Here is a 24224-nt window from a genome sequence, read left to right as displayed (position 1 = left end):
GCTGGATTCAACTCAGTGTCAGATAAGTATCACTTTTAATTTACTCTAGCTGTGTCCCAAACTTGTATCCAAACTTCAAATTGTATTTTAAGAAATTGAGTCTTTGTTGGTTATATTTTCTGTTCCAGGCTCTGCTGAAACAAAAAAAAGAGTGTCCCTCTTCTAAGTATCTTTGTCTTGCTTGGCTGTATTTGTTTGTCTTTTTCTGAGTTGTCTGTCTTTGCTGTCACTTTCTTACTAAGCTCAGTGATTTTATTAGTCTAGCTAGACCTAAGTTGTATCCCTCAGATTTGTGTCACACGCTTCTGTGGTCCTGAGGTCTTGGTCCGAGCTCCATCTATTGCTGTGCGATGGTCTCATGCACAGCCATGTCTCTGCTAGTGATGGCTCCTGTGGTCACTCATGTCAGGCCTTTCTGTGTCGCTGTCCACCTCCAGGACGGGTACCTACTACCTATCTGTAAGAAATCAATAATCAATACTACCACCTTGGCACCCAGTATCTTCCACAAGCTAAAGTCTTTCTAGTGTGGGTGTCTGGTGGCTTGTTGGAACAGATTATATCTAATTAAGAAAAACAAATGATAAAAAATTCCCTGCCATTAATTTCAGGGACAGCATTCTCTTTTTCAACTTTAAATCTTCACAATCCCCTCAAACTAGTACAGATTCTATTAGACCGCATTCCTGTTCAGCTTTATTACCATTAACTACTCTGTCCCTTTTGTCTTTACCTTCCAGAGGACAGGTGACACTCTGGAATCTAGAATCAAACTTTTTTTTCTCGCCTTCAGCTTCCAAATCTCATGAGCACAGTAACAACAGTACTACTAGTTCTTGTAGCTGTTCCCCTCTGGTGCAGGCTGGCTCCACAACAAGTCTTTAGAGGAAGACAGAGCTAGTTATCAGGCTTCTGTCTTCTCCAAAAACTCTCCTGCTCTCTTCCAAAGTCCCCATGTGCAGACCCTTTATCCTCAGGGAGCAAATCCCTACTTTGCTGATGTCACCCTAGTAGTGTTGCTTTTAAAACCTTGCTTCCCTGGCACTGCCATTCTCAGCTGTCCCAATGACATGGCAGAGGTATTAGCTGCTTCTATTTCTAACATTTTTTAGATTTGCAGCATTGTCTCAAATCAAGCTCCTAGGGGCTGGGCCTCTTAAGTTTATTGTCCCTTCACTGGGCAGCTCACTGTAAAAGCCACAAGGCTAACCCTCGTGCCTTTGAGCCTATTACAAGGAATACAGAGGGTTGCAGTCAAAACCCTGTATGGATTCCTGCTTAGACTGGAGTCTCAGCAAAAGAGCTGTTCCCTGGCCATAAAAACTTTCCCAATACTCTTGCACCTGTAATGGAGGCTAGCACTGGGCACCCCAACATCAATCCTTGCCCCAAACATTCAATTTAAATAGGTTTTCCCCAGGGGCTGCATGGGCTTACCTCTCAAGTTTTCTCTCTCTTTCCAGGACCCTCTCCCATCTCAGCAGCAGGGGTTATCCCAAGGATCCTTGCTGCTATCCTATCTTTCCCCTGTGCCCCAGTGCATTACTAAGACTCCAGAAGGGCTGAGGGTCCTGTTCCATGCAGGGGAGCTTGCTGCAGTCCCCCTCCAACTTCCTGTACCCATCTTCTTTTTATTTGAATTTATTTTGCTTCTTTTCTCTTTTTACTTTTATTTTTTTCCATTTATTTTATCTGCCTGCCTGCTTCTTCAGCCTAGCCAGGGGACTCTTCCAGGAAAATGGGTACTACCACAAGCAGGTAAATCTTTTACAATTTTTTCAACCTGTCCACACAGAAGTTTCAAATTAAAAACAGACTCAGTCCCCCAACATGGTCAGTGTTTTGCAGAGAGCTGCATCAGGATGGACTATTAAATCCATCTGGGGTATCTTTCAATTTCTGCAAATAAAACATAAAACAACTGTATACAAATATAGTGTCCAGCCAAGTGGGCTTGTCAAAGACCCTCTTAAAAGTGAAGATGAAGTGCTGTAGACTCATAAGTAGGGAATACAAATGCTCCCATAGGGGAAAGGCCCAGGCCAGAGCCTTGCCATCCAAGAGGGAGAATATAAAGGTAGTGTTGATGACGTTGTCCAGTAAGAGTGCTGCTTGAAGTGTGAAGTGCATATAGCACTGGTTTAAAAATCCACAGCACTGTTTCAGATCCCTGGCGTGCCCGGGTGGAGCTGGGAGATGCGGAATGGGGTGACTCAGTGCCACAGATGCGGGTGGTGCCACTGATGGCTATACAAGTATAGATGCTGAGACTGCATCCCGTCGAGAGGTGAGTCATTCCATGGAAGCCTCCAGGAGGCACAGAAACCATTGCTATTCCTGGAGCCGCTGCCCAAGACCCAGCATGGCCTGGAGAGAGGTGGCATCCACCAACTCAATGGCCTTGGTAATCTATTGCAAGCATGGACCCTTGGGCCGAGGTGGAGTTGGTGCAACTTGCAGGGAGGAACTCTGAAGGTCCCCACCGTTGGCTGGCAGAGCTGGTTGTAGCAAAGGCCCAACTGGAGCTTCACCTATGCCAGTCCTCATTCCCCTTAGATTGATCCCTCGGGTGCCAGGGCTGGAAGGTCTTAGGAAGGGGCCTCTGCTGACGAGCTGGATGTCCAGAGAAATGGTCAGGTCACATGCCAGGGTGCAAGGCAGGCTGGGTACTGGCATGGTCAAAGCAGGCAGCGTTCGGACATGGCCAATTGTCAGGTAGTGGTTAGTGGCAGGCAGAGTTCAGGCAAGGGTAAGAGGCAGGCTATTGTCAGTGGGAGGCAGTGTTCAGACAAAGGTGAGAGCAATCAGGCCAAAGTCATAATCAGAGGGAAGATGGGATGGATAGGAAGGCAGGCAGGCAGATGGTGACACAGAAGACACAGGACCACAGGAATAAAGACCAGGAACATTCTGAGGCAACATACTCTACCGAAGTAGTGGAATGCAGGGGGGAAGGCCCTTAAATAGGGCAAAATCTGAGATGTCATCAGGAGGCACTGGAGAGGATTTCCTGCCATGGGACCTTTAAATTTGCAGCAGTTCAGCATGTACGCACCTCGGAGTGGCCCCGGAGAGAGTGACTGGTGTCCTGCTGCCTACAGCATTGGGCCTACCCGAACGTGGCACCGTGGCTTGGGGATTTGGCAGCATCAGGCTCGAGGCTGTGAACCACTAAATGCAACAGAAGCCCCCTTCTTATGCCTCCTCCCTGAGGAAGTGGGTTTCTTGGGATGGAAAGCATGGAGGTTTTTTAGCAAACTAGGATCCAGAATGTTTGAAGCAGGTTGCCAAGAGTTCTCCTGTGGGCCATATCCCATCCAGGAAAGGAGATATTCCATCTTCTTGCCTCTGCGCTGAGAATTTAGGATCTTATCTACTTCATAGATGGTGTTGTCCTCATGGCACAGTTCCAGGGGTTCTGGAGTGGTCCTAGAAGGCCAGGTGAGTATCAGTGGCTTTAATAGTGATACATGGAAAACATTATGTATACCCAGAGGAGGTGGCAGTTTCAGCTGGTAAGTCACAGATTCAAGGGGTGAGGCACATAGAGGGCACTCTTAAACATATGTGGTGGGCGCTCAGCCAGACCTTCTCACTGGACTTAAATTGTGGAGCAGGTCTTCTGTGTGCATCTGTGGTTTTCTTGGCCTTCTCAGCCACCTTTTCAATCAGGATTTTGGTGTAAACCATAGGTTCTGGAGTTCCTGTACATATAACTGGGCCATCAGCGAGGGTACAGCCACTGGAAGAGGTAAAGGTGGTACAGGTTGCTTCCCGTAGACCAGCTGAAAAGGTGAGGACCCTGAAGCGGCACAGACATGAGAGTTATGTGAAAACTCCACCCAGGGTAGAAGGTAAGCTCAATTATCCTGACACTGGTTTTAATCAGGAGTCCGCTATAATTTCTAACTATAGTTTATCAATTGTGTTTTTTTATATATTCATGTTTTTACATGTATAGTTTAGGATTTTCAACTTATTAATTGCTCAACTTTAAGATTAAATATGTTTAATCCCACGATGCAAAGCCATCTCCCGCTGCTATTATTTGAACAACACTCAGATCTGAAAATGCACTGCACCCGATATTCATTGTCTGTTGCTTCTTTTCATATATTTATATATTTTTATATTTTCAAACAAGTGATTTATACACAATGGGTTTCTTTACAAGTAGCGATACTAGCCTCACACGCTTAATAGTATTAAATATGTTTCACTGATCACACATACTTTTTTCCGCCAATCGACTAGATTATTTACATTCACACATATATGATATAGTAGTGTAATAGTCAATACTACGATTAATATTTTGGTCTGGCGTCACAATTTTATTTTAATTAAATTAGCGGCACTACTTTGAGATTTGCCGTACCAATTGGGGATTTTTAACCTTTACCTTTTTATTGTTTGTGCTAGCTTGCACATTATATTTTTGTCTTAAAATTTCTTTCCTACATTAGGATAGCACCCGAGTCAAATTTAATGTTCTTCATTTTTTATTTGCAACACGCTACAGTAAGCCAGTTACAATTGATATGTTATAAGCAATCTGCTACACACGTTGCTAAATATAAAATCTCTTTGTATTTATTTTATTTATTTATAAGTTTTTATATACCGAGGTATAGCTAGCAGCCTTCACTCCAGTTTACAAGTACAACAACATATTACATTTAGCAGTGAAATTAGACCCAGACGAATATTCAACACACTTAATACAAGCAAAAGAACGTCAAACGATTATAACAGGGTGTAACTGTGATCAACCAAATAATTTATAGCTTCAAACATTCTGAGTCATAGTCTCAGTAGTTCCATTGCATATCAGATAAGGTTATGCATTGGGTCTGTTATGTTGTGTATGATTAACCGATACAGTCTTTGACTGTTTGGCCGAATATCCATGTTTTGAGCTCTTTTTTAAATGACTTAATATTGCTTTGTGAGCTCAAGTGCTCTGGTAGTGAGTTCCATAATTTCGGGCCGGCGATGGATATGGCTCTGTTCCTTGTGGTGGATAGCTTGGCTAATGGGAGTGATGGTATTTCTAGTCGTAGTTTGCGATCTATGTATGTGAATGACATTGTGAAGGGCTGTGTTATCTGTTTTGTAAATAGCATTGTGTAGGACTGTTAGCATTTTAAACTCAATTCTTTTTTCAACTGGAAGCCAGTGTAGACTGTTGAGTACGGGCGTGATGTGTTCTGACTTCTTTTTACTGGTAAGGACTCTCGCTGCGGCGTTCTGAAGTAATTGGAGTGGCTTTAAAGGTCACTTTCGGTAAACCTATCAGGAGAGAATTGCAGTAGTCGAGGCTGGTGAAGATGAGAGATTATAGGACTGTTCTGAAGTCTTGGTGGTGGAGCATTGGTTTTAGGTGTTTAAGTATTCGGAGTTTGTGGAATCCTTCCTTAGTTTTTGTTGAGATGTGTTTTTTGTAGGATAGCTCGTTGTCTATCCAAATACCGAGGTTTTTTACGTTGTCTTTAAGTTGTATGTGGATGTTGTCTATTAGGAAGGATGGGTTGGTTTTGGATCCTGAGTATTTTCTATTAGTATGCATTCAGTTTTGCTCATGTTAAGACATAGTTTTAGGTGATTTAGCATATTTTTGATTGAAACGAGGTGAGAGGCGGCTAGTCTCAGTGCATCTTCGGTGGTGGATGTAATTGGAATGAGGAGTTGTATGTCGTCAGCATACATATAGTAAATTACTCCTAGGCTTGATAGGAGTTGGCATAGGGGAAGTAGGTAAATGTTAAAGAGTATGGCCGAAAGAGCGGACCCTTGTGGTATTCCTGTTTCAAGGGGGATGGCTTCTGATGTGTTGTTGTTTATGGAGACTTTGAAGTATCTGTCTTTTAAAAAAGAAGTGAACCAGTCAAGAGTTTTGCCTGAGAGCCCTATGTTTGTTAGACTAGAAATTAGCTTTTTGTGGTCAACTGTGTCAAATGCAGCAGAGAGGTCAAGAAGGATTAGTATGTGACCTATTTTGTTATCAAATCCTCTTAGTATATTGTTGGATAAGTTGAGCAATAGAGTTTCCGTGCTGAGGTTTTTCCTAAAGCCGTGTTGGGTGGGGTGTAGTATTTTGTAGCTCTTGAGGTGTTCATTGAGTTGTTTTAGGAACACTCTCTCAGTCATTTTCGCAAGTAGATGCTAGTTGTTCAGGTCGTCTGGGTTGAGGTCCTTTCTTTTCAGAATTGGTCTGATTGTTGCGATTTTTAACTTTGCTAGTATCAACAAATCTTCGAGAGATTTGTTGATAATTGCTGCTACTGTTGGGGCTATGGAATGGGCGATTTCCTTTAGCTCTCGTGTGGGGATGGTGTCTAGGTCATGGCGAGCTGGGTTTATTTTTCTAAGCATTTTTTCTGTTTCCATGGAGGATATAGGTTCAAAGTTGGACCACTGTGTTGTATTTGATGTGGAAGTTTGGTTTTCATCAATCGGGGAGTTGTTGAAGGCATCTGTTATTTTGGATACTTTGTTCTTGAAGAATGTAGCTAAGTCTTGGCTTAAATTTTTGGATTCGGTTGTGTTGGGGGTGATGTTTTCAGAGATGAGGTTGTTAACTATGTTGTAAAGGGATTTGGCGTTATTAGAGGAGTTTTTGATCTTTTGACTGTAGTAGTCACGTTTAGTATTCAGAATAATTTTTTTGTAAGTGGCTAAATGCGTGCGATATCTCTGCAGCGACGTGGGATTCTTGTCTTTTTCCCATTCTTTTTCACATTTCCTAAGGTTAGATTTCATGTTTTTTAGTTGAGGGGTGAACCATGGGTTTTGTTGCTCTCTGTGATTTTTTAGCTTTTTAAATTTCTCAGGGGTTATAGTATTTGCGGTGTCTTCCATAATTTGGAACCAGGAATTGATCGTATTGTTTATATTAGAGAGGTCGAGATTTGATAGTTGTTTTCCAAGTTCTTGTTGGAGGAGGTTGGTTTGGAAGGGTGGTCGGTATTTAAAGGATCACGCAGACAGAGTGCATCCCGGAAGATTTCATTCATCATTTTTAGGAAGATGTCCGGGGCGTTGAACAGCCTGAAAGGCATCAATAAATATTCATAATGTTCATCACGTGTATTGAATGCTGTTTTCCATTTTTCTCCAGCTTTAATCCAGATCAAATTATAGGATCCTAATTTTGTAAAGATCCTAGTCCTTTGGAACAGGTTGAAGAGTTCGGACATTAACGGTAAAGGATACTGATCCTTTTTCATGATGGTGTTTAGGTCACAGTAGTCGATACAGGGCCGGAGTGACCCATTTTTTTGGCCACAAAGAAGAAACTGGCCCGACATAGCTTTGGTCTTAGGGAGAGACAAAGGGTAGATCCTACCCCATGGGGGTTTGGTGACAGGCAGCAGCTGATACCAAACTACCATAGGGAGTATTCCACAGTCATACTCCCTTATGGGGTGGTAATGTTTCAGCCTTCTTTTTGGAGAATATATCCTTGAAGGTCGCTGTATTTAAGCAGAATACCTGGGAGTGTGGTGGCCAAGAATAACCAGAGCAGGGGTTCCACACATTCTAGGCATGAATCGTGCCTTTTCTGACCTGAGTGGGTTAGTTGCAGTGTGGCCCACTCGAATTGTGGCGAATGCTGCTGGAGCCAGGGAAGCCCCACACAACTAGGTGGACAGCTTGGGGAATGACATGGAAGACTATCCATTCCTTATGGAGCAGGCTGATGCATATGGTTAATGGTGCTGTGGCCAGAGTGATCTGGCCAGGCAAAGGATCCCCATAGATGGAAGTGATAATGAAAGGAGACTGCCCTTTAACAGTGGGAATCCATATATGGTCTACCAATTCCTTTATCATGAAGTTTTCCTCAGCACCGTAGTTCAACAGTGCTAGGGTGGAGAAATCCTGATTGTCCATGGTAACTGTCACTGGAAGGGTCAATAGGGGAGCAGGAGTTGTGAAGCCTAGGATCATCTCCCCACCAGATCCTAGGCTTGGATGTCCTGGCTTGACTGGACATTGGGTAAGCAGTTGACCTGTGCCTGCACAAAACAGGTACAGGCCTAGCTGGCAGAGTCTCTCCTGGGGTGCAAGACAGCTGTGGCCAAGCTTCATGAGTTAGTTCGAGCGCACAGAGGAGGATGGAGCAGGAGCTGCTGGTGATAACGGTCTCTAGAAACAAGGAGCCAGCATGATGCTCTATGAGGGTGGACCTCCCTGGTCCGTTGTTGCAGATAACGGTCTATCCTCCCTGCCAGGCCTATGTGCCCCTCCAGAGACTCCAGTAATTCCTGTGCCACCAGTTCATCCTTGATCCTGGAGGCAATCCTCCATCCAATCAAGTTCAGTGGCCAGGGTCTGGAACTCTATGGCGTATTCCACTAGAGACTGGGTACCATGGTGCAGTTGCAGGACAGAGTCCATAGTGGCCAATTGACCAGGCTTGTTGAAGAACCTCTTAAAAACAGAGACTAAGTGCTGTAGACTCATGAGGAGGGCATCTGAAAGCTCCCATAGGAGACAGGCACAAGCCAGAGCCTTGCCATACAAGAAGTTAGTTTTGACGACATTATCGGGGAAGAGTGCCACTTTAAGTGTGAAGTGCATATAACACTGGTATAAAAATCCACGGCACTCTTTCGCCTTAAGTACAGGCCGCTTATCCAGCATATATAAAAGGATTTGGAAATCTGGAATAAACACTATCATAGCTGGGAGAATCGCAGCCATAAAAATGATTACATTACCTAAATTATGCTATTTCAAACAATTCCCTGTTTTATTTCAGAGGCTGTACTTAAAAACTGGCAAAGGAAAATGTTTGCTCTTATTTGGAGAAAAAGACCTCCATGAGTGGCTACATCTGTCTTGTTTCAGACCAAGGTTAATGGAGGCTTGGGGGTTCCAAATATCCTGTTGCAGTGGCCAGCCATGGAGCCTCACACCCGGCCACACTCACCCCCCGAGCCGGTCTGGGTCCCCCCACGCAGCCCCCCCCCCCCGAGCTGCTGCAGTCACCTCCCTCCAGCGCACTGAGGAGCCAATCCTGCCGCCACCACGACGCTGGCCTCTGCTGCTGCTAGGCAGATTTAAAGAGGCCGTGGCAGGAAAACATCCCACAGCCCAGGTTGTGGACACTGCCCTTGGGTCCTATTTAAGGCAGCCCCTGCTGCCCCATCCTTGCCTCAGCAACAGGTCCCCCTCTACTCAGAGCTGCTGGTTATGAATTATTAGGAAGGGAATGGTTAATAAAACAGAAAATGTCATAATGCCTCTGTATTGCTCCATGGTGAGACCGCACCTTGAATACTGTGTATAATTCTGGTTGCCCCATCTCAAGAATAATATAGTTGTGATGGAGAAGGTACAGAGAAGGGCCACCAAAATGATAAAGGGAATGGAACAGCTCCCCTATGAGGAAAGGCTGAAGAGGTTAGGGCTGTTCAGCTTGGAGAAGAGATGGCTGAGGGGGGATATTATAGAGGTCTTGAACAAGTAGATGTGAAATCGGTTATTTATACTTTTGGATAATAGAAGGACCAGGAGGCATTCCATGAAGTTAGCAAGTGGCACATTTAAGACTAATAGGAGAAAATTCTTTCACTCCATGCACAATTAAGGGCTGGAATTTGTTGCCAGAGGATGTGGTTAGTGCAGTTAGTGAAGCTGAGTTCAAAAAAGGTTTGGATAAGTTCTTGGAGGAGAAGTCCATTAACTGCTATTAATCAAGTTTACTTAGGTAATAGCCACTGCTATTAATTGCATCAGTAGCATGGGATCTTCTTGATGTTTGGATAATTGCCAGGTTCTTGTGACCTGGTTTGGCCTCTGTTGGAAACAGGATGCTGGGCTTGATGGACCCTTGGTCTGACCCAGCATGGCAATTTCTTATGTTCTTATGACCCTTGCACCACATCAAGGCTGCTCTACCTGATCGGTGCTCCCTTTTTAACCTTGCTGGCAGAAAGGAGGAATCAGTATGGAAATCCGAGCTCTGGAGACCGGAGACGCGAATTTAAAGTTTTCTGCTTACCTGGTCTCTGCACTTTCCGATCGTGTGCTGGGCGGTCTCCAGCTGTGGGGGGAGAGGGATATACCTTCACTGCTGTGCTCGGTTATCCACCCGCTGCCTTTCAGCCACTTTGGGGGCTAAGTCCACGCCAGGAACCGGTTACCAGACCAAGGCACACCTCTGAGGGATATCGGAAATCACCTCAGGAATTCTCAACTGGGGGAGGGACCCTTAGGTATCACTGCAGGAAAGTGGGGCTCGATCTTCTTTAAGGTAATTTTGTCTTCTTGCTGTAATTTTCCTAACACTGTGCTAGTGTGTGGGATTGTGTATGCATCTGCTAGGAGATGGAGAGATACTGAGGAGCTGAGGTCACTGCAGGGGTATATCTAGGGTGATGTCAGCTTTGAAATCTGACTCAGTCTCCCATCTGCTAGAAGAGCATATAACCCACTGGTCCTGAGTCCATCTGGCTACACACTAGGAAAAAAAAAAAAAAGAACCCTGAAAGGGTAATCTTGTGAGACTGGATTTAGAAATGGTGTCTGCCAACCAATTTTGCAGCCACAGCTCCTGTCAAGCAGATATCACTAAACAAGGTCACAGCCTACAAGCTTAGGAGGTGGTTCCCGGTTCCATTACTGCTCTACTATCCAGCCAGGCTCAATCAGGCTCCTAGAGAGAGAGAGACCAAGACTAGCTCTAATAACCAAGGAACAAGAGAGGCAATCTGCAAGTTCATCACTATGGGCCCAAGGCTTGTTAAGGATAGCTTCAATCTTCCTATCCTGAGCCAACGTTAGAGCTGCCCCTCCTTCCACCAGAGCGATGGTTCATTTAGTAACAGAACATACCAGCGCATCCACTTTTGGGAATCACAACTGCTCTCCTCTGCAAATCTAAAGGAAATAAACCTGCCAAGGCACACTCCTCTTTAAATCTGGCCCTGGTGCACTCCATTCACGATCAATTATTCAAGATTAATCACAGCCAGGAGGGGAAGGAAACATAACGCCTCACGTAGGGTGCCCAATATGGAGTCCTTTTTCTACACACAAGTAGAGTCACTCCCAGCCACCTCAAACGTCTTCAGAGACAGACATCAGACTTGGCAACGCATCCCTAGGAAAGAAAATTGAGAAGAGTGCCACGCAGCTCTAAATCCAAGTGCATTTCCTCTTCCTCGAGGGGAGCAACCCATATCATCATCAGTGTCATATAGATCAGTGTTTCCCAACCAGTGTGCCATAAGCTGTACCTCTGATGTTTCGCAGCAATCTTCAATTTCTTTTTCCCCCTACAAAAGCTGGCCTGCAGGATATCCTCACACCAGCAGGGGGAGTTAGAACAGCGCTTATCTGCTGCTGCTGCTTTCCCCTCTGCAACTGAAACTGCACTGGGCTCCGTAGGCTCACAAGTCCTGCTGGCCCCATGCAGTTCCCATTACAGAGGTAAACAGACAGAGGAGAAAAAACTATCACTAGTAAATGCTGGCAGTAGTTACTGGAAAAAATTCCAGTCAGGAAGAGGAGGATGGGTCCATACCTAGAGTGAGCATCTCCTGAAGAAGACTCTGCTGGTGGATCACCTGAAAAAGGGGTTACTTGTTGTGTCACCTCCAGATCCACTCCCCTCAAACTGAGGGGATGGACCAGCATTGGCAATAGTAGTAGGAGGCAAAGCACCTCAAGCATCCAGGCAGTGCCAATACAGGTTCATAGAAAGCTCCGGCTGTATCGCCATTGTAAGGCACGAAGCATGATGGCTAAGCACATGAACTTCTTTCATGTAGGTGCCATGCTGCCGGTAGCTACACGCTGCACTATGATATGCACTCAAGCACAAACTCAGTTACACGTAGAAAACACACAAATATGCACTCAACTACTAAGTCAGATATGCGGCCAGGCACGTGCAGAGCTACACGCACAATATTCGCTCAGCCATGTGTGCGCATTAGACACGTCCACACTTTTTTTTTTTTTTTTTAACATTACAAGTGAAGTGCATGTCCACCATTCGCTGGAGACAAGAATACTGGTAGGCTGATGCTGGGGCAGGGCTATATATCCATGTCGTCAGCTTTTACTCTGTCTCTATCTGCTGGTAGAGGTGCATAACCTACTTATGGGGATAGGCCTGCCTGAGTGCTGGGGCCTGGTTCTAGGGAACCTAATTTAAGGGGGATCAAAAACGTTGGCGTGAGAATCTGCTTGGGGGAGGGGGGAATGGGAGGAAAGAGAGAGGGGGTGGCGTTTGAGTTTCTTAAAGAGAGAAACTTCATGGCCAGTGCATTGCACCTGCTAATCCATGGGAGTTTCAGGATGTCCAGAATTCATACATTCCCAAGTTTAACTTAATCCTTAACTATATTTATGTAATTTATACCCAATGTCACCTGGAACACTTATTTGTATATGTAAGAAATGCAAGAAACGAATACATGCCTTCTTAAATATTTACTAGAGCATAAGATTTGTCATACTGGGTCAGCTCAAAAGTTCAATTGAACCCAGTATTCTGTTTCCAATAGTGGCCTACCTAGGTCATAAGTACCTGGCAGGATCCCAAAAGGAATTCCAGGGTTTAATTATGTGTTGAGTAAAATCTGCTTATCATATCTGTGTGCATCTATTACTTATGTACTCCGTGCCTTGTTACTTTATATGACCTGCCTTGGGCCCACCTTTAGGAAAAAGCAGAATATCAAATGCTTAGAAATAAAAAAAATAAGTATGCTTCTTGGTGCTTCCAGTTCAAATTTTTTCTGCATGTTTCTATTTCTAATTTGTAGCTCCTTATTCTGCATCTCATACTCTCATACACAAAACATTATATAGCCAAGATATGCATTGGTCTTCTGAATTCTTTACGTTCCATACTTCGGACAGACCAATTAGAAAAATGCACCTGGCTAAGCTAAAGACTCCGCCGCTTAAACAAATAAAATATGTCACAACAAGAGAACGAACATTTACGATAGTTGGTATTAACAAATGGAACAAATTACCTACTGATCTGCGCTTGGAGCCCTGCCACAAGAAATTTAAACAGAATTTAAAAACATACCTGTTTAAACGAGCCTACAATTTATGAACCTTTACTCTTCATATTAAATTATTTTATGAAATGTATATAATACTTTCTTCCCATTCCAATCAGTTACGCTAAACACATTTTGATGTCCTAACTTCCTGCAATATGACTAATATGGACCTAAAGAAATTTCTGTACTGTTAATAATGTTCCTTTAAGTTGATCCCCAGTACTATACACCCTAGCTAAGTTTAGTTTGGTTTGGTTTTATTATAATATATTTTGAATGTTATCAGCTATTGTATCCTTTCTTAAATATGTTGGATTGTAAAGCCTGTTGCTCACTTAATGTTCATTGTAAACCGAGGTGATGTTTGCCAACGAGCCGCGGTATATAAAAGTAAATAAATAAATAAATCTGACAGAAGAGAGGGATTTTACAGTGTTTAGTTTCTTTGTAGGGATCTGTAGCAGTCCAGCTTGTTCTTTTTTTGCCAATAAAAAGTGTATTGGTGTTCTAGGGCCTAGTGTAATTTTACAATTCTGGCTTTTCATAGGAAGGGTCATTGCTGTCTTTATGACATATTTTCTATAAGGCTTCCTAGTCTTTTTGGCAGGCTTTCATGTTGCATCACAATATGCTTGGCAGTAAAAGGAGGCTCTAGAACGAGGGGTCATGGGATGAAGGTGAATGGAGGTAGGCTTGGGAGTAATCTTAGGAAAAATGTCTTTACAGAGAGGGTAATTGATACAAGGAACAGTCTTCCAATGGAGCTGGCAGAGACAAAAACAATATCTGAGTTTAAGAAAGCATGGGCTCTCTAAGGTAGGGATGGGAATTATAAAGTTAAATGAATTGGGAAGATGGGCAATTAGGTAGGCCATACGATTTTTTTTTTTTTTGCTGTCATGTTTTTATGGTTTTAGTGGAGGAAATTTGTATTGCTGTCTATAAAATGAAACCAGAATTTGAATTTTTTTTTTTGGTAATGTGGAGATTACTTACCTGATAATCTCGTTTTCCTTAGTGTAGATAGATGGACTCAGAACAAGTGGTATAGTGTGCTCGTGCTAGCAGTTGGAGACTGATCCGACGTCAGCACGGGTACATATACCCCCACAGGAAGTGAAGCTCTTCAGTAATCTTTCTTGCAAAAGCTGTTATGGGTATGTGTGTACTGACGATCAAGAAAAATAGTGAAAACAGGATTCCCCTGACCAATTGATAGTAGCTGGAGACCGCCAGCATTCCCAACCGGAAGGTGTTGACAACTGGCAGAGTGGACGCACTCATGTAAGAAGCGATAAGACTTACCTTGAATCGGTGAACCCAAGGACTACAGGCAGGTGGGCGGGATGCTGAGTCCATCTGTCTACACTAAGGAAAACGAGATTATCAGGTAAGTAATCTCCACATTTCCTGTCGTGTAGCCAGATGGACTCAGAACAAGTGGGATGTACAAAAGCTTTACTCCCGGACTGGGCGGGAGGCTGCCTGAGGACCGTGTAAGACTGCCCTCGCAAATGCTGTATCCTCCCTGGCCTGGACATCCAGACGGTAAAACCTGGAGAAGGTATGGAGGGAGGACCATGTCGCCGCTTTACATATTTCTGCAGGCGACAGCATCCTAGATTCTGCCCAAGATGCTGCTTGGGCTCTGGTAGAATGGGCCTTGACTTGTAGAGGCGGTGACTTCCCGGCCTCTACGTAGGCTGCTCTGATGACTTCTTTAATCCAGCGGGCGATAGTGGGCCGAGAGGCCGCTTCACCTTGTTTCTTCCCGCTGTGAAGAACGAACAGATGGTCAGTCTTTCGTACTGTTTCTGTCATTTCCAGACATCTGGGCAGCAATCTGCCAATGTCATGATGGCGTAGCAAACGCCCATCTTCAGACCTGCCGTGGTTGGCAAAGATATGGTCTGGTTGAGGTGAAATTGTGAGACTACCTTAGGCAAGAAGGATGGAACTGTACGAAGATGGATAGCCTCAGGAGTGATCCTGAGGAAGGGATCACGGCAAGACAGTGCTTGTAGTTCCGAAATGTGGCGTGCTGAACATACAGCCAGCAAGAACACCATCTTCAAAGTGAGAGAACGGAGAGACAGGCCCCGAAGGGGTCTGAAGGTGGATCCCATGAGGAAATCCAAAACAATATTGAGGTTCCACAAAAGGCACTGGCCACTTCAGTGGCGGACGAACGTGCTTGACTCCTTTCTGGAAGCGAGAAAGATCTGGATGCGTGGCAATGGTCTTGCCATCCCTCCTGGGACCATAGCAAGACAGCGCAGCCACCTGAACCTTGATGGAGCTGAGGGAGAGACCCTTCTGAAGTCCATCCTGCAGGAAATCCAAAACAATAGGGATAGTAGTCGCATGTGGATTGGTGCCATGAGTGTCGCACCAGGCTTCAAACACTCTCCAGATCCTTACGTAGGTGAGGGATGTGGAAAACTTGCGAGCTCGGAGGAGTGTATCTATCACTGGCTCCAAGTAACCTCTTTTCTTCAGCCTAGCCCTCTCAATGGCCAGACCGTAAGAGAGAATTGAGCTGGATCCTCGTGAAGGATGGGACCTTGACGTAGCAGGTCCCTGAGTGGAGGCAGGGGAAGGGGCTCCCCTGCCAGTAGTCTTCTCATGTCCGCGTACCAGGGTCTTCTTGGCCAGTCTGGTGCCACTAGAAGAACTAGGCCCCGGTACTTCTGAATCATGTGGATAAGGGTGCCCAGCAGGGGCCACGGAGGAAAGGCGTATAGCAGGGCCCCTGGAGGCCATGGCTGAACCAGGGCGTCGATCCCTTGAGAGAATGGATCTCAGTTGCGGCTGAAGTATCTGGGTACTTGAGCATTGGACCTGTCCGCTAGCAAGTCCATGTCCGGAATCCCCCAGTGATCCACAATCATCTGGAAGGCTGTGGGGGACAGCTGCCATTCCCCCGGACTTAGGCTTTCTCTGCTGAGAAAGTCTGCCGTGGTGTTGTCCCTTCTGGCAATGTGGACGGCAGAGATGTTCTGAAGATTCACCTCTGCCCAAGCCATCAGCAGGGCTCTCGAGGGACACCTGTTGGCTCCTGGTTCCGCCCTGTCGATTGATGTATGCCACCGTGGTGGCGTTGTCTGACATCACTCTGACTGCTCTGTTCCTCAGTCTGTGAGCAAATCGCAGGCAGGCTAACCGGACTGCCCGTGCCTCTAGTCTGTTGATGTTCCACCCTGACTCTTCCCTGCTCCACCGTCCTTGGGCGGTGAGTTCTTCGCAGTGTGCCCCCCATCTGCTCAGGCTGGCATCTGTGGTGAGCAGAGTCCACGTGGGGGAAGACATCTTTGACCCCCTGCTCGTGTGGTTGGACTGCAACCACCACCGTAGCCGAGTCCGCACTCTGGCTGGTAGAGGAAGATGCATGGAGTAATGCCGAAAGCGGGGGCTCCATCGAGAGAGCAGGGAGCGTTGTAGAGGTCTCATATGGGCCCTTGCCCAGGGTACCACTTCCAGGGTGGATGCCATGAGACCGAGAACCTGCAGGTAATCCCAAGCTGTGGGCCGACTGGCTCCTATCAAGGACCGAAGACGCGTCTGAAGTTTTAATCTTCTCTTGGTGGTGAGACTGACTGTGTCTGCCTGGGTGTCGAACTGGACTCCCAGATATTCCAGAGATTGGGAAGACTGTAGGCAACTCTTGTTTAGGTTGACTACCCATCCCAGGCTTTCCAGGAGGGCGATCACTGTTGGTTGCCCGATGGCTCTCCTCTCGCGATTTCGCCCTGATCAGCCAATCGTCTAGGTAGGGATGGACAAGGATTCCTTCCCGTCTGAGCGCCGCTGCTACCACTACGATCACCTTTGTGAAGGTCCGCAGTGACGTGGCCAGCCAGAAGGGCAACGCCCGGAACTGGAAGTGGCGTCCCAGCACCTTGAAGCGTAGGTAGCGCTGATGATCCTGGTGAATCGGGATATGCAGGTAGGCTTCTGATAAATCCAAGGCCGTGAGGAATTCTCCTGGCTGTACTGCGTTCTTGACTGAGCGCAGAGTTTCCATGCGAAACCTCGGGACCCGTAAGTATCGATTAACTGACTTGAGGTCCAATACGGGCCGGAAAGTGCCCTCTTTCTTGGGTACCATGAAATAAATGGAATAATGCCCAGAATTCATTTCCCTTGCAGGTACCGGGATTATGGCTTTCATGTGGATCCTCACGGACAGGAGCCTCGCCAAGGTAGCTTCCAATGCGGCCTTCTTGTGGATCAGACATGAAGATTCCACAAACCTGTCCGGAGGTAGATGATGGAAGTCCAGAAAGTAACCCTCTCGGATGATGGCGAGGACCCACTGGTCCGACGTAATCTCGACCCATCTGGGGTAGAAGAGGGTTAACCTGCCCCCTATGGCCCCGTCCCCCAGATGGATCGGCTGAATCTCATTGGGAGGCGCGGCCGGGGCCTGAACCCGAGCCGGCTCCCCTCTTCTGCTGCTTGGGCCGAAGGGACTGGTTCCTGGCCTGAGGTCGGGGTGCCTGACAGCGACCCCTATAGGGAATGAAGCGTTGGGAGCTTCTGCCTCTGGAAGGCCTAGGAAAGGCTCGCTGGTTCCTTTTGAACCTGTCTTCCGGCAGTCGAGGTATAGGAGAGGCACCTCATGTGCTGACCAGTTTATCAAGGTCGCTGCCGAACAGGAAAGAACCCCTAAAGGGCATTCTGGTGAGGCGTGTCTTCGAAGGAGCATCTGCTGCCCAATTCCATATCCAGAGCTGCCTCCTGGCAGCCACAGAAGATGAGATCCCCTTGGCTGTTGTACGGACGAGGTCTGATGCAGCATCCGTGAGGAACGAGAGAGCGGACTCCATGTCTGCCGCCGGAGCATTGTTCCTGACCTGTGACAAACAGGAACGCGTCACCACTGTGCAGCAGGTTACAATTCGCAAAGACAGGGCTGCCACCTCAAATGTCTGTTTCAGGATGGCGTCCAGTCGCCGGTCGTGAGGTTCCTTGAGGGCCGCCCCCCCTCAACTGGAATGGTAGTGCGCTTGACCACCGCGCTAACCAAGGCGTCCACCTGAGGGCACGCCAGCATCTCCTTGATAGCCGGATCCAGGGGGTACATGCCTATCAGGCCCCGCCCCCTTTGAATGAGGCCGCTGGTGCAGCCCATTCCAGATCTATCAGTTGCTGTGCGGCTTGCAAGAAGGGAAAATGGCGGGCTGTAGGACGAAGACCTTCCAGCAGAGGGTTCTGTGTAGACGGCACCGTAGTGCTGGGCCCTGAAATATCCAACTCCACCAGGCACTGAGATATTAGGTCGGAGAGATCTTCCTTGGGAAAGAACCGCCTCATGGTTCGATATGGCTCCATCCCCGAGGGAAGTTCCCCCTCCTCGGAGGGTTCCGATTCGGTCTCCGAGACATCAGGGTCCACCTGAACTGGACTGCCTGGAGGCGGGTGCGCTCGCCCACGTTAAGAGCGCGAAGGTCCAGGGGCAGGATCCGCTGGAGCAGCAACAGGAGCAGCAGCCACGGTAACAGCAGGGCCTGGACGGGAAGCTGATTGCATCTGTACAAAGGCACGGATCCCCTTAAAGAGATCCACCCAGGAAATGGAGGTGGTCTCAAGTCGTCGGGGTACCAGGTCCCCAGGGATTCCAGGTTGTTCGAGACTGCCTGCGAGATCTGGGGTGGCCCCTGGGGAACTGTCAGCAAACCTCTGTTGAGACTGGTCCTGGCCCGAGGCTCCCACTGCCTCCTCACATTGGGCACAAAGGGAGTCTGGCTCCTCGCTGTGCGTGGCTCCTCGCTGGCATGCTGAGCAGAGGCTGAGAGCTTTCACGCCAGAATCAGGAGGCGCCGCCGCCGGGGACACTGGGGCATTCGATTGTTCCATTGCGCTAAATAATATGCGGCAGCAATATGCGCTTAATACAACAGGCGCTCAATATAATATGTGCTCAATAATAAGCGACAGCTACATATGCTTAATACAATATGCGCTCAATAATAAGCAGCAGCTATATACGCTAAACACAATATGCGCTCAATAATAAGCAGCAGCTATATACGCTAAACACAATATGCGCTCAATAATATGCGGTCAGCCATATACGCTAAACACAATATGCGCTCAATAATATGCGGTCAGCCATATACGCTAAACACAATATGCGCTCAATACAGGCGCCTATCATGGGCGCTCAATACCTGAACAAGGCCAACAAAATGGCGACCTCCGCGGCGTGCCGCATACAGGAAACGCCGCCGATCCTCGAACTTCGGAGACCAAAGTAAAAGTTGTGCGCCTTACCTGATCCTCGGCGCTTCCCGGCTGAAACCCAGGCGGTCTCCGGCTGCAGAGGGAGAGGGGAAATACCTTCACCGCCGCGCTTGAGGAATGCACCCGCTGCCTCCCAAGTCCACGCCGGGACCGAGGCGCCTCAGCTCAACCCAAGCCTTTCCTGCTCGGGGGGCTTGGTCCCTGCCGCGATTCGGCCACTGGACCGAGGCCTAAACCTCCGAGGGATCACGGAAATCACCTCGTGAAACTCAACTGGGGGAGGGACCAAATGGTATCACCGCAGGAGTGCAGGGCTCGATGTTCTGTAGAAGTTTAGTAAGTAGAAGTAGAAAATAGAAAGTAGATTGGAAACACGCTCAGCGAGCGTGCAGGCTCTCCAAACTGCTTTGGAGACGGAAATTACTGAAGAGCTTCACTTCCTGTGGGGGTATATGTACCCGTGCTGACGTCAGATCAGTCTCCAACTGCTAGCACGAGCACACTATACCACTTGTTCTGAGTCCATCTGGCTACACGACATGAAAGCAGAGTTGTAAATGGGAAGAGTTATAATTCTTAAAGGCAGGGGTCGCAATGTGGAGATGGGAATGATGCATGGAAAAAAACACTTTGGCTTACCCCTCCCTTCAAAATACTTCTGTCTAGAGATGCTACCACTCAACCCTTTCTGCAAAACTGATCTTAGAATACCCTCACACATAACCACCCTGAAGTTACATGTCAAATCCTTTGTTACACTGCAAAAATATTACACTGATCATTCCTTTCTGGTCTGTTTCTCTGCCACTTATAGCCAGATTTCATGTTCTTCCTCTTTTCCATCTCATCTACCAACCAGCTTTCTAGCTCCCTGTTCTCTCACACCTTGCCAAGCCCTCCCATTTTCTGTTACTCTCTCGTTCCTCAGTCTATTTCCTCCCCCATCTTTTATTTACCCAATCAGTAGTGTGCCTTGGGAAAGTTCTTCCTGTACTGCAATGCTCTGAAATCTTCATGACAACTAGACAGCACAGAGGACAACTGGAAGAGGGGCAAGAGCAGAGAGCCAGCAGGAATGAAGAGTCTCTGCATCCTGTTCCAGGTCCTGTCCACCCCCCACCTGCTATTTGGAGTACCGTGCTTCCCTGCTGTGCTGTTTGCTTGGACAGTAATGGCCCAAGGCTTAAGATGTCCTTGCTGCAGGGTCCTGAGACTCAGCTGACAGCAGAGTAGGGAGCCACCCAGAACTCCAGTCAGGTAAGAATGATTTGTGGGAAGGGAAGGGGGAGTGAATACTGAAAGACGGTGAGGAGAGAAGTGGTTGAATGAAATGCAAAAAGATGGTGAATGTTGGGGGGAGTGAGGAGGGGATGTGAATGCTTAGGAGAGGCACAGGACAATACTCTTGCCTTTCAGGGTCAGTGAAAGATCTGGGAGGACAAGATAGGGAACATCCAGGAGGGTGCAGAAGAGAGCTAGGAGCTGAGGGAGAGGATGAAGGGAGAAAGGATGATGGAGAAGGAAGACCAAGTACTGGGAAGATGAACTAGGGATAACAAAATGAAACTCCAGAGAGAACGACTCAGGAAATATTTCTTCACGGAGAGGGTGGTGGATACCTGGAATGCCCTTCTGGAGGAGATGGTGAAGACGAGAACAGTGAAAGAATTCAAAGGGGCATAGGATAAACACTGGGGATCCCTAAAGGCTAGAGGATGAAAATGAAGTAAAGAATGCATGGGAGTAACTTGTAGGTGCAGTGGTTACTACTCTTAACCAATAAGCCTTCATACTTCTGATGCAAGTTCATCATGGCTCTCTGCTTCAATGGCAGGCAGAAAAGGGGAATTGGATTCGAATAGCAACAGAGGGCCCCAACTTTTACGGTCTGGGGAAACATAAGCATGGGGTAAACTTACTGATGTGGCGGTTACTAACCTTAACCAATAAGCCTGACACTTTGATGCAACTCCAACATTGCTCTCTGCTTCATCGGCAAGGGGTAATTGAGAACTGGATTCAAACAGCAACCAAGAGGGCCCTGACTTTTTTTTAATGTTTAAACATTTTTTATTAATTTTTTAGTACAACTATAGTAATACAACACTAAGGAGGGCAGGGTCCTGAGCCCTCCTCAGAACATAATCACAGTAGAAACAAACAGGAAGCCACTATCTGCCATAGCAATAGTTCCACCCAAATAATACACAAAGCATAGAGATTAGTCATTCACTACAAGGCTGCGCGCATGATGTGGGAGAGATTGAAGATAATCCTGCCACACCGTCAGAAAACGTCGCCTGTAGCGCGGGGTGGTCCGGGAAGCCAGGGATTCCATGGTCATCATTCCATGAAAACAATTTCTCCAGATCCAAAAGGACGGGCTGTCAGGAGACCGCCAAACTGAGAGGATCACCTTTTTCTCCCACAAGACAAGTTTTGCGTAAAAGCATGCGCGAGCCAGGATCTAGTATCCGAATCGGGGATATACACCCAAATAACAGCCAGAGAGGAGTGACTGGAAAAGCAACATCTATCAAATCAGCCATGTAATCCGCCACTTTGCGCCAAAAGCGCTGTATAGGGGGGACAGGTCCAGAATACATGAGACATTATTACAGTGCTGCTGATTTTGTTAGGTTCCTTAATTTCTTTTAGCATTTCATTGTCTGTTAGTACATTCTGGCCAGGTGGATGTTAAGACAACCTCCACTACTATTTTATTCCCCTTTTCACCTGGAATTTCTATCCATAAATATTCAACATTGCATTTTATTACCTGCAGAAATTTTATCCTATTTGACTCAATGCTCTCTTTAATATATAGTGCCACCCCTCCACCAATTTGATCCATCCTATCATTTCAATATAATTTGAACCCTAGCATCACATTGTCCCATTAGTTATCCTTCTGCCACCAGGTCTCTAAGATGGATCTCCAGCTTGCGGTCCTGCCTATCCTTAAGGGCAGCTGCCCCAGCAACCGGGATAATGGTCTTTTTCGTGACTGCTGAGACCGTGGTGTCCACCTTTGGAATCTTCAGTAAATCCAAAACATCAGACAATAACGGGTACAGTTTCGCCATAGCTCTGCCCACCTTCAAGCTGGAGTCTCCCACTCCCGGGTCACTAGTTTGTGAACCTTCTTAGGCAGAGGAAAAGATGCTGTGGGACTCCTATTGCCATCTAGGACTGGACTGACGCCATCGTTGTCAGACTCTTGAGAAACCTTAAGTCCCAGAACTTTCTTACCTGTATGTGACCCCATTGCCAACTTCATTTTGATATTCAAATGTGTGGGGTCATTAATCATGCATGACCTGCTGGTTCTGCAAGTTCAAATGTCAAATTGGTCAGAATGAGAGGCAGTTGCCACAGAGGCATTCAAACACTGCACGGAGCGGCAGTAGCCACAGAGGCATTCACGGAGCGGGATGCCAGTGGCCAGTAGTTGGTGTTCCACCTTCACGGAGCGGAAGGATGGAGGGCTGCTATCTCAAAAAAAATAAAATAAAAAATAAAATAAAAACAGGGGTAAGAGTATGGGGTAAGGGTGTGGCCTGCTTGTTACAGTGGTTGCTACCCCTAATTGATTAGGGCTGGAGGGTACTGGAAGCCAATAGTAACAGGTGGGAGAGAAAAAAAGGGGAAAAAATGGATAGAGTGCGTAGCTTGCTGGGCAGACTGGATGGGCCGTTTGGTCTTCTTCTGCCGTCATTTCTATGTTTCTAATGAGGTGCACACTGGTAAAAGGCACCAATTTCCTTCTGCTGGTGGAAAGGGGGGGGGGGGGGGGGCAGGGGAGAATCATGAAAATTGGTTTGGTGTGCCAAGAGGATTGAACAAACTTGAAAGCATGACAATTTGCTCAGTTTAGAGGGGAGTAAGGGATAGAGGGGCATACTGGTGGAAGAAGGACTTGACACAGCACAAGCCCAAACAATTTCAGGGGGATGGGGGAGGGTACTACTCCCATATCTTTTTTTTGGGAAATTTTTTGGGAAAATGTTTTGGGAAATTCTTGTTTCCCAACAAGAATTTCGGTATATAAAAATTCTAAATAAATAAATAAAATAAATATCTCCCCAAACCATGTTTATGCTTTCATCTCCTCACCAGCCCCATTTCTTTCCATTGCTCAGCCCTCCCCTGCCTCCAGCCCTTCTTCTCTCTCTTACCCAGCCTATTACCACTTTTCATCTTCATGCCATACTTTTCTAAGATCCAACCTTCCCCTCTTTCTCACTCCCTTCTCCTACACCCACTCACGCTCACCAGCTGCTCTAACCTTTACTAATACCCTTCAATTCCAGAATCCCTACCCACCCACCAATCTCCCATTCCCTGTTTTCCCCTCCCCCTCAAAAAATAAAAATCTCGAAGCCTCTTCTTGTTCCCTCCTTCCTTCACCACCCGGGCCCATGCTTTCTTACCTGGCCACTTCTTCAGCGGTGTCGTGCCTCTCCTCTTCCTCCTGTGGTCTACCTGGTTTACTGATCAACTATTTGAAGTGCACGGTATTCTGAATCTCAGGAGGGCTATGTTGTCTTAACGCCACACGGTTTATCAGCAAACCGCATGCGCCGCGGCGAAAAAAGGGATACCTTACCCGTACAAGAGTAGCGCTGCGATAGAAGCTATGGGCTAGGACGTAGGAGGAGGGTGGAAGCAGGGGCAGGAAAGAAGCTTTAGGGGGAAAACAAGACTAGGGGCACCACAAACTAGAGGCAGGGAACAAAACGCCCCTGGAAATACAAGACCACACTTTAAGTAGCCAAACGCTTTTTCAATCTCCCTCCTTCGCAAACTCCGTCCCCCAACAAGCAGTAAAAAAAAAAAAAAAAAGACTGTCCCCAGTCTACTCAGGAGCAGTCACATGCAGTCTCCGCCTTCTTCCGACAAAGGGGCTACGATGGATGTGACGCCTTCGACGCATCCTCC

At 46.9% G+C, this 24224-nt stretch overlaps 1 long non-coding RNA gene across 1 annotated transcript; it reads right to left on the bottom strand.

The window, feature by feature from the left end:
* Positions 1-190: 190 nt before the first annotated feature.
* Positions 191-24201, bottom strand: LOC115085275. Its single transcript, XR_003854775.1, has 2 exons — positions 23717-24201; positions 191-3802 (listed from the first exon to the last, which is right to left on the bottom strand). It is a non-coding gene; the product is annotated as an uncharacterized LOC115085275 (long non-coding RNA).
* Positions 24202-24224: the final 23 nt, after the last annotated feature.

Source organism: Rhinatrema bivittatum, chromosome 2 (genome assembly GCF_901001135.1).
Source record: "Rhinatrema bivittatum chromosome 2, aRhiBiv1.1, whole genome shotgun sequence".
Classification (NCBI taxonomy): domain Eukaryota; kingdom Metazoa; phylum Chordata; class Amphibia; order Gymnophiona; family Rhinatrematidae; genus Rhinatrema; species Rhinatrema bivittatum.
This window is presented reverse-complemented; position numbering and strand designations above follow the sequence as displayed.